At 27.5% G+C, this 12,137-nt stretch overlaps 1 protein-coding gene across 1 annotated transcript in view; it reads right to left on the reverse strand.

Annotated features, from left to right (window-relative positions):
- The window catches only part of LOC113387837 (28S ribosomal protein S29, mitochondrial-like), a 76,290-nt gene extending 66,034 nt beyond the window's left edge, over positions 1 to 10,256 (reverse strand). The window contains exon 1 of the mRNA XM_026625219.1: positions 10,139 to 10,256. The gene's annotated coding sequence lies outside the window, so the exon portion shown is untranslated. The remainder of the gene's footprint in view (positions 1 to 10,138) is intronic.
- Positions 10,257 to 12,137: the final 1,881 nt, after the last annotated feature.

Below are 12,137 nucleotides of genomic sequence, written 5' to 3' on the forward strand. Positions count from 1 at the left end.
TTTGGAGAAACCGAGTTAAGTGCGCAGAAAATGGCAGTTTTTGAGTGAACTAAGTAACTGATTTGAATGATTCAAAGAGCTTTCTGCTTGTGTTGACAAAATAATTACTTTTGGGGAAAATATTTATTGCAAAATTTTAAATTTTTATTCAATTTTTTTTGTATATCGAAAATAATTTAGATTTTAATTTTTATTCTGACTACAATTCTAAAACTCGTTTATACACTTTAAATTAATAATTTGAACATCGCAGTTCAGTTTATATAAATCTAAGAAATATGAGATAAGATCCATCCAAACGTTCTCGTTAAATTCAGAACCTCTTATATTTTACCTATAAAATAAAAATAATGATAAAAATATAAATAATGAAAAATACAGTATTTATAATAATCTATTTGAAAACATTTAATATTTCTCGAACATTTTATTACGGTACGGTAAGTTCTAGCAATTTGCCTCAAGGCACGTTGCCATACACCAGAATCTTGTGAGAGTCCAGCTAGAATTCTGATAAGAATCTGATTAGAGTCCAGCGAAAATTCTAATAAGAATTTTATCGCACTTCCTAAGAATCTAGCTAGAATTTGAATAAGAAACTGGTCAAAATCTAATATGTTTCTAATAAGAATTCGGTAAGAATTTAATATGATGCCGATAAGATTCTAAAGAGATTCTGGTAAGAATCTAATAATAATGAATCAAATATTTTTTTATACTTTAGGCTTTCATAAGGTTCAAGTAACATTTTGATCAAAATCTTAGCAAATTCTTATTGGAATCTTGTTGGATTCTCACTGGATTTATGTTAGATTTTGACAGGGTTTTATTAGATTTGAAGCAGATGTTTATTTGGTTCGCACTTGATTCTCATAAGATTAAAGACAGAATTTCTTCGCAAACTGATAAATTATTTTGTAACAAATTATTATTTATTACTCATTCTACAATAAATGAAGAAAAAATCTGGAACAATTCACACTACTAAATACTAATTACAAAGAAACGGTTAGTTTTTGAGCGGTTAATATTGAGTTACATCGAATGGTTTTTAAATATTTGAAATCGGTTAAGCCGTTTTTGAGAAAAAAAAGGTCAAAATTCTGTTCGCACACATACTTTTTTCAAATTTGGTCTCATTCGATTCAGAACGGCTTGAAACGTCCAGAAAAAAACGTAAAATCAACAAATCGAAATTTTTGATAAAAACATAAACTTCTCCTTCGGGAAGTTAATAATCGAACTTAAAATCGATTAAATAAATGTCTAAGAATACGGTGGAGGAGCTATGTGCCATATATTATGAGTTATAGATTTTAGAAATGTCAAAAAACATAAAATGAGCAACTTCATATTCCTGACAAACTGATAAACTTCTCCTTTGCAAAATTTAAAAAAAATCTTATAATTTCCTACATCCAATCTATTTCCTTCGAGTGCATCGGTCGTTGCAACGTTTGCATCGTTTGCATCATCGTGATCGCTGCATTTGACACATCTGCATATATCTGTTACGTGTAATGCATTAATATGCATACGCAAACATGTTTATGGTTCCACCGTTATGCCAAACACTACTACAACAAATATCACTGTGGCGGTGGAGGCCGGTGGAGGACAAGATAGATGCATTTGTGCACATGTGCATATAAACACACATGGATACATGGACACATTTTAGTGCAATAGGTGTTGGAATGATAAATGTGCATCAAGAGTTATGTAAGAAAATAATATAAACAAATGAGAAGCATGGCATCGTGCCTTAAGGCAAATTGCTGGAACTTCCCGTGCCAAAAATTATTATTTTTTTAAAAACGATTAACATTTTTGAAAAAAGTTTATTTCGAAATAATTAGATTTTTGAGAAACTATAAATTTGACGAAAAATTACGTTTTTTTCTTTATTTTGACATATTTTGGAAATTCTGAACTTTTTTCAAAGAAATCGTACTGCTTTAGCTGCATGGAGACGAAATATCAAAGCGCGTAAGCGTCGCGTCCCCGTCTAACGGATAAACATTGGGACGTCTTGGGATACGGGACCCATAGATATGTAAACAAAATTTATACTTATTGTTAAAATCTCTATAAAATATCTGATAATTTGATTTGCATATGTCTAATGATCATTTTTGACCGCCAAATGGCATCTTTTTTTTACTTTTTTCATTAGATCTCCAAAACCGCTTGACCTGCCTTCATGAAAATTTGATCAATTCTTCATCCTGTTAATACAAGTAAAGTAAAATGTTTTTCGAATTATTAAAATCGGACGCTCCGTTCTCTTAAAAACTGAGTTACCATTTTTGGCACTTTTTGCCCCGCATCTTTGGAACGGCTAGACCTGTCTTTGCCAAAAACTGATCAGCGCGTCCCCTTAGCAATACGAATCGAATGTTTTTTGAATTACTCAAATCGGTTGATCGGTGTTGCCGAAATCTTCGACGAAAATTTATATTCATACACGCACACACACACGCATACACACACATACATAAATTTTTTTTGAGGTATGCCAAAATGTTCAGAAACCTCTGAAACGTACAGATATATACAAATTTTCATTTTTGTTTTTTTGCGATTACTATAACTTGCCGTACGGGAAGTTAACTAGTAGTGAATGGCATCGTGCTTTGAAACAAATTGCTGCAACTTTTGAAGTTTTTCAAAGTTTCTAAATTTTTGTAAACTTTAAAAAATTAGATTTTTGTAAAAAAAATTGACTTTTTGGGAATTTTGAAATTTTTCGATATACTCTTTGCAAATCAGTGAGGAATTAACCAAAAAATTTATTACATCATTTAAGTTAAATTCAATAGTCAATTGACATAAAATGCGCAAAAAAAGACACAAAATACAGAATCGAAATTATCAGTTTTTTACGATTTACTAATTTTTTTGTAGTTGGACTTTTAATTTTAATTTTAGATGTGTGCTTAGTGGTAAAAACTATATTGTAAAAATATGTATTGCACATTTAACTTTTTTTTTGTCGACCTGCGTAAATAAACTAATGCAATTCATTTATTTTTTTCAATATTGAACGCAAAGGATGTGAACTAAATTACGAGTTTGCTAAAAGATTCTAAATTCACTTTTATTAGAATTGAGTACGAACATAATAAGCAGCTACCTCGAATCAAATAAAAATTAAAATCTCATATGATTCTGGTAAGAATTCAACAAGAATCTCATATGTAAACACTGTGTCTTATAAGACTGTGAGAAAAATATTATAACAAACTAATACGAATTAAACAATAAAAAAGCAACAATAATTTTAAAAGAATCTAATGTTGTTATTAGAATATATTATATTCTTATCAAAATCGCATTGATTCTAACTGGATTCTCAATAAATTTGAGATATAGTCCTATAAGAATCTATTAACAATGTTATAAGAATCTCATTAGGTTATAAGCAAAATCTTATTTGATTCTTGCAGGTATCATATTTCTTATCTATCTTCTTAATTCTAGGAAAAATTATTAAAATTTAACCGTAATCTTATTTGATTCTTTTCAGACATTCAAAAACTGGATTATTGTTAAATTTGAGCTATAATCCTATAACGATCTTATAAGAATCTTGTTATCTGAAACTTTTTCGATTTTTATCAGCGTCAGATTAGATGCTTATCAAAAGTATTATTGGAATTTTACCGGATTCTTATTTGATTCTTACCAGAAACATGTCACATTCTGTCTGGATTCTTATTAAATTTAAACTAGAATATTATAGAAATACAACACAATCTTGTAAGAATCTTATAACAATTTTATAAGAATAAGGTCAATTCCAACATTTTTTTTTTATTCTTACCGGTTTCAGCTAAGATTATTATCGAAATATTATAAGAATCTTATTTGATTCTTTCCAGATACCTACTAGATTCTGAGTGATTTGATTTCTTTTTTAAATTCAGATTTACAAGTTGACTAGAATCTTTTAAAATCTATATTCTGTAACATATTGTAAATTGCTCCTCCACCGGATCTTCAGACAATCATCTATTTATCTCGACTTTAAGTCCATTCATTTACGATTTGAATTTCAATTTTTTTTAAACTGATCTATGTTATTAATTAGAAACCCCATCTATTCGTCCATCGGTCCTTAAAAAAAATATTTTGATGATACTAATAACTAAACCTATTATACTATATCATAATATCTACTAATAATCTGCTGTCAGTTTGCACAGTCTAGTTTGCATAGATCAATATTTGTAGGTACTGAGGGACACATCAAACATTCCGTCGTACATAACTTTGTTATTAGTAACTTTGGTCACGTGGGCCGACCATGTTGCTAAATATATTTACAAATATTTGGTTTATAATAGAAATTAGAAAACTTGCCTGTAGTTACATTCTACTGCACCGTATCTTATATATAGAAATGGAGCTCTCGATCAAATGATCCGCTAAAACTCGAAAACGGCTAAACCGATTTGGCCAGCCTTAGTATTGAAAAATTCGTGCTAATCAGTAGGTTGTCGGAAAAGTGAGATATTATTTCAAAATCGCGTAGAAACTTTACATTTTTAATTTCAAAAATTTTTGTAGAAGCGTAATTTGAATAAAACAATGGACGGTGGCAATTTCGTGAAATGTTAAACGTTTTTGACAGATGGTATTCAATTGCGTTTAATGGGATGTTTTACGTGAATATTATTTAATTATGATTAAATTGTAGTAAGTAGTTTTGTTCGTAGTTATATTTATCACCGTATCTACTTATATTTTTGCTTACATTTTCTGTCATTTACCTCGTTTAGTTATTTACTGTTACTAAACGATGCAAAAGCTTCGTTTTCCGTCTAGAAAACCGGATGAAATTTATAGCTTCCATTTCTGCTTTTACGATGCTTTTAGCTATTAATATCACCAGTTTCAATTTTCTTTAAAGACCGACAAAATAGACAGACGAACCGACGGACGAGTTTACTAATTAACAAGGTAGACAGGAACAAAATTCAATTTCGAATTGTAAATTAATGGTCTTAAAGTCGAGATAAATAGATAATTGTCTAAGGATACGGTGGAGGTACAGTACAACAATATTTATAACAATAACTATTTTTTTTTTGTATAGCAAAGAAAATTCTTTTATGCAACCCAGGCTAATAACTAGGTGTAAGTGGCATTTTGACTTAAGGCAAGTTGCATAAACTTTCCGATCAGTGTAAGATTTGAGTACATCAACCAAAGATTGAATTGAACATTGCAATTTTCTATATATATCTCTCAAACACATTTAAAAAATATTCTTAATTATATCAATTTTAGTGCACAAAATCCTGCTAGTAAGCGCCTAAATTTTTATGACTTTAAATAATTACTCACATTTGTATTAAATTTCATGTTAGTAAAATTTTAGCAAAACTTAGGCAAGATTTTAGAAAGATTTTAGTAATATTTTAATTGTAATTAAATAAGAATAAAGCTAGAAGCAAGTTATAATCAAGTTAGATTCTAGGTAGAATTTAGTAATCATTTAGTTGGAAACATGAATTTGGAGACATATTTTAGTATTTCTTTATCATTTTGTAATATTTAAGATTTCAGTTTCAATCAAATAAGAATCTAATAAAAATTCTGAGAAATTTCTAGATTCTGACACAATCTACAAAGTCTGTAGCAAAAACTCAAGTATGTATTAAGAATTTCATAAGAATCTGGCTTGAATTTAATAAGAATCCTATCAGAATCCAATGTGTTTTTGATTGGATTTCTTCGGCAGAATTGAATCTGATTTAGATAAGAATTTCTAAATATTCTGATAATAAAACAATTTAACACTGGTAAGATTTTAACAGATTCTGGTGAAGACCTAATAAAATTCTCGTAAGATTTTTTAATAGATTTTTGTAAGATTTTAGTTGAATTCATATTGAGTTATTATGAGATTCTTATTAGATTCTGAAGGCTTTTAAATTTTTGAAAAGCGTCAACAAAGATCTAGTCAGAATTTAGTAATATTTAAGCTTTAGGGAACAGATTTTATTACTTTTTTGCAATAGTTTAGATTTCAAATTTAATAAAGATGTAATATAAATCTATGAAGAACATCACTATAATCTCACTATAAGAATGTAACTCAAATTTAAGAGAATTTAGTCAGAAGTAAATGAATTTCTTTCTAATAAATTTTTTACGTTTCTGAGAAGAATAAAAAAAAATCCCGATATGGAATCTAATAACAATCTAAAAATTTAAACAGAATTTTGTCACTATTGAATAAGATTCCGGTATCTTATAATTTTCTTGTAAGAATATAATGAGGATCCATCTCATCAGAATATTATAAGAAACCCTTAAGATCCTAATAAGATTCTAATAATATTGTTATAAGGTTTTCATCAGATTCTCATTGACCCTTATAATATTTTCATTGGTTTCTTATGAAAATATTTTAAGATTTTTATCGAATCATCTTAAAATTCTAATTCCTTATCAAGTTCTTATTAGAACTTTATAAGATTCTTGTTAAAACCTTTTAACTTTATTATGAAATTCTTATCGGAATCTTTCAAGATTTTGATTACATTGTTGTTAACTTTAATGTCCAAAAATCGTCAAAAAATAAGAAAAATATCGCACATAATTATTTGCAAATGTGTTTAGACTGTGACTATGCGGGAGCACTTTTTCAATTTTGTGTAAATTAGGCAACTATTTTTTTGAAATTGAATTCGAAATGAAATGACGATTGGAGATAAATTGATTTATAATTTACATTTGATTTGCTCAGATATAACAATAAGATAGCAAAAATAATGAAAGTTACATTATTTGTAATAATATATTTGAAAACTTTTCGAATATTTCATTACGGTACGAGAAGTTCCAGCAACTTGCCTTAAGGCACGACACCACTAGTTATCCCTTATATTATTCTTGTTATAACCTTATTAGATTCTTATGGAAATATTATAAAATTCTTATTAGTTTCTCATGAGATTCTTATCAGTTTCTATTAAGATCCTCATCAGATTCTTATCAACTTCTTGTTCTATTAAACATTTTAAGATATTTATTAGAATTTTGTCGATTTTTTGTCAGATTTTTATAAGATTTCAATTGAATTCTTTTGTATTCTCATTGGGTTCCTATAATATTTTTACCATGATCTTTTCACATTCAAAAGAATTTGTAACAAAAATTACAGAAGGTTTCAAAACAGATCTTAACATGACTTGAAACGTCAAAAAAACATAAAATTCACATCGGATTTTCTGGCAAAACCATAAATTTCTCCTTCCGGAACTTAACAATATCTATCCTGATTTCTACATATGATTTAGTCCAAGGGCTGCGCATCGCCCCCCCTCAAAATAATATATTAATGTGCCAATCTCGACGTATCGTCAAGGGAGTGTGGAATTGTTCACGAATTGATGCCTCTCGACTAACTTTCTCGCATCCGGATCGATTTTATTTATTCATACAATTCATTTATTCGCACACCCCCATACGCGAGCAAATATAAATTATACATAAAGAAAATTCGAACACGAATAATGGCGTGTCAATGAATATATAAAATCGAAGGATGTTCGATTTTTTGCTGCCAGAAATTGGAAATGAAAATCTGAGATTTTTTGGAAGAGAAGTTTGTGTTTTTGTCAAAAAAAATGGTTTGCTAGAAGTGATTTTAATGAATCTATTTTGTATGGCGATAGAGTATATTGTCTCAATGAATATACTATATTATTATAGAATTAATAAAAATATTAATAATAAGATATCTATTATTATTGTTTACGGCTTGCTTATGAATAAATAAATAAATAAATAAATAGAGACGAACTTACGGAGATTACAAACTATACAAAACAAAGCACTGGGACTTGCACTCAACAAATCGAAGTAATAATTTTGAATCTAGTTTATTTAATAATGAATAATATTTTGTTGAAACAATCTAGTACATTTAAATAATATTATGAAGCAAGTTTGAATCTAATGAAAAACCAGACAGAATTTAATAAGAGCTAGATAATAATTTATTTAGCAAAAATCTAATTTGATAATTATTAATTATATGTTTTTTTATTATTATGGCGATAGAGTACATGGTCTTAATGAACATACTAAGTTATAATTTGATTATTAACTGCCAAAAAAAATTTGGTGAGGATTGAAGTATTTTTTTGCAAATTTGAGAATTATTTTGGAAAATTAATAGTCTGATTTCATGTAATTCATTTTTTTCCTAAATTGCTCATAAGTCCCGAAACATTTCTATAATTTAAATGATTTGTTACACAAACTCATCCAAAATTAAACTAGTGGTGTATGGCATTGTGCTTTAAGGAAAATTGCTGGAACTTCCCGTACGTTCATAAAATATTCGAGAAATTTTAAACCTTTGCAAATATATCATTACAAATACTGTAACTTTCATTATTTTTTCTATCTTATTGTTATATCTGAGCAAATTGAATGTAAATCATAAATCAATTTATCTCCAGAACACTAACAATCGTCATTTCATTTCGAAATCAATTAAAAAAAAAATAGTTGCCAAATACACAAAATTGAAAAAGCGCGCTATAGTCACAGTCTAAACGCATTTGCAAATAATTCTGTGCGACATTTTCACTTGGACTGTGCTTTGCTTGGCGGTATTTTTACATTTTTCAATAGTTTACTCACAAAATTGAAAAAACATTCTTGTACAGAAACAGTCTAAACGCACTTGCAAGTATATTTGTACCGAGTTGTCGCTTAGACTGTGTTTAGTCCGGGTGATTTTTTACAGTTTTTGACACAAAATTACATTTTCATAACTTATCTAGAATTAAAATTCACATCAATATTCAAAAATATATTATAAAAAAACTAATGGTGCATGGCATCGTGCCTTAAGACAAATTTCTGGAACTTCCCGTACCAATATTTTTTTTTTTTTAAATATTCAACTTTGAAAAATAATATATTTTTGAAATCTCCCAAATTTTGTGAATCAATTGAATTTTGATTTTGTTGTACTTTGAAGTATGTTGGAAATTTTAAACTTTTTGTCAAAAAAGAAGCGCGTCGGCGCCGGGTCGCTGTATAACAAATAAATAAACCCATACAAAAATAAACAAATTTTGTTTTTATTATTAAAATATCTACAAAACACCGGATAATTGTGCACATGTCTAATAATTTTTTTCACTTTTTTTATTTGATCTCCGAAACGACTGGACCTGCTTTTCCAAAATACTATTTACTAGTTTTACGAATCATTAAGAGTTGGATGTTTTTTGAATTATTCAAATAGGACGCTCCGTTCTCTCGTAAACTTAATTTCCATTTTCTATTAATTTACATAAAAATGGAAAAGTGCTCCAGTGCAGTCACAATCTAAACGCACTTGCGAATATATTTACATCGGATTGTCACTTAGACTGTGCTTAGCCTGGGTAATTTTTTAAATTTTTGCGCAAAATTACATTTCAAAAATTTACATTCAAAACGCACTTGCGAATATATTTTCACCAGGTTGTCACTTATTTTTAGACTGTACTTAGTCTGAGTAATTTTTGAAATTTTTTAATTTTTCAAATTTTTAAATTATATTTTTATAATTCATATAAAAATGGAAAAGTGCTCCAGTACAAAAACAGTCTAAACGCACTTGCGGGAACATTTATACTAGGTTGTCGCTTAGACTGTACTTAGTCTGGGTAATTTTTTGAATTTTTGATCAAAAATTATATTTCTATAATCAACTATACTAATTTTCAGAGAAACCAGAAGTTGTTCTAAGACTTTGCACATAATGCATACCGTGACATCTTGTATTGGAATGCACTATATTTTGTGCATTTTTTTGTTTCATCGACTGTAACTTCTAAACCATTCGAATAATATTTATGATGTATTTGGGAATTTGTTACGTAATTAAATTATGTATAATATTATCTAACATCAAAACTTTCTAGAACTTCTCGTTTTGCTAATAGATAGAAAATACTCTACTAGAAAATGTACCAAAAAGTGATGTATAAAAATAAGATAAGAGAGCGAAGAGTAAATAATTTTGGGAAATTTTAAGATACGCAGTGTTCTTGAAGTTTTTAAGATAAATATTATTTGTGTTTTATAATAAAAACAATTTATAAAAAATCTAACTCACCAAATTGTGCGTCCTTTTTCATCAAAGTAAAGCAAATCCTGTTTGATAACTTCCACAAAATAACTTTTACAAAAAAAATGTTAGGTATTCAGGACTCGTCGTCGTCGGTCTGCCTAAAAACAAAATACAACTTTGTAACTGGATTACATACTCCAAATCATTTCTTATATATACATACATACATACATACATATATATATATATATATATATATATTTATATATATATATATATAACAAAATTTCTTTTTAATATTGATGTAGAACGCGCGATGGATATAAATTTTGCAGGATTAAGGTGCAAAAGTTTGTGTTTCATTTTATTCTGAAATATCACATTATAATGATAAAAATTACTTGTATATATATATATAAATATATATATATATATATATATATATATATAAATCTTAGACGAGATTTTTCAATTACCTAAAGTGTGTAATCTCTAATATTAATTTCTGAGATTTTGTCACGTCAAGTGGAGTATAAAATTATATATATATATGTATATAACTATATATATATATATATATATATATCTATATATATATATATATATATATAAGTGTGTTTGTATTTTATGTCCTAATGAAGAATTATGCATAAAAATGCGAGCAAAGAGAATAATAAATAAGATTTTCTTTGAATAAAAATAAGACTCGAGAAATGTCTACAAATGTACTTATATATATATATATATATATATATATACTAGCTGACCCGACAGACGTTGTTCTGTACTCATGTCTACAATTTTTCAATTTTTTATACTAATATTTACTGCTTAGTTAAAAATAATAATTACTGTTTTTTGAATTACTATTTACACCAATACATGAGTGATGTTGAATGTAGAACTATTTCAAATAAAATGATTGTTCTTAATTCCCACAGTTAACACTTTAATTATTCATTTAACAAATATTAAAAAATGTTCAATAAAATTGTATATTAAAAATTATACACTGCGATTTATAGAACAAATTTATTTCCAATAGCTCAATTTATTTTATTGCATTTAAGGGTTATATAGTATTTTTAGTCATACCTGTAGATGTGGATGTATAAATGAATGATTTTTTGTTTATTCACGACTAAAACATCGATTTTCCAAATTTATCACACTAAAAATGATCGTCTGCCTTTGTGATTTATGTCACAGCATAAGATACACGTGTTGAAAATTGAAATCTTTTAAAAAGTACAACAAATTCAGAAAGAATTAATATATAGCATTCGCGGCAAAGGTGCAATATCACCTTTTATTTTTTGAAATAAAAGGTTGCCTATAATTTTTATAATTTCGTACCATATTTTAACTGGCTTTTAGTAATTTTAATATCTAAATTACATTTTTTTCTCCAATAAATCAATATACATTATTGCTTAAGTTTATATTTGAAGTGAATTAATTTGTCAAATCCTGTTCACATGTGCTCTATTCAACTTACAATCAACAAAATTATTGCTCTGTGAATTTTTTTAATGTGCTCCAATTTACTTGATATTTTGGAAATAGGCTAATCTTTATCTTAATTTCAATGTTTTTAACAATTTGCACTCCGTCACCATCCACAGCATTAATTGGATTATTACTCTTAATTCTGATTTTATCAGAACTTGTAATACACTATTTTAAAGGTGATTAAATGAGCTACAACTTTCTCTATCATTAATTTTACCGTAACTTCTCTTATTGTAAAACGGCGAAGGATTAAAGGGCTCGAAAGACCTCTGGTTGGACAGCTCCTTAATTAATCATACATCTATCAATATTTGTGTAACGAAAAAATAATAAACAATAATAATTAGTCAGAAAAATACCTCGAATTTTCTTATATATATACTTTTATACGTATTCTTTCAGAGATATTATGATGAGAAATTGGTTGTTTTTTTTTAAATGTTTTTTTTTCATGAAATCATGAGTTTTTTGAGAATCATTTGTACTAAAGTTGTGGTATTTTCTAGAATCCATCAAGATCTCTTAAACCAAG

This window comes from Ctenocephalides felis, unplaced genomic scaffold, assembly GCF_003426905.1.
Source record: "Ctenocephalides felis isolate EL2017-DRISC unplaced genomic scaffold, ASM342690v1 CF-g0.4_SCAFFOLD_03572, whole genome shotgun sequence".
NCBI lineage: Eukaryota > Metazoa > Arthropoda > Insecta > Siphonaptera > Pulicidae > Ctenocephalides > Ctenocephalides felis.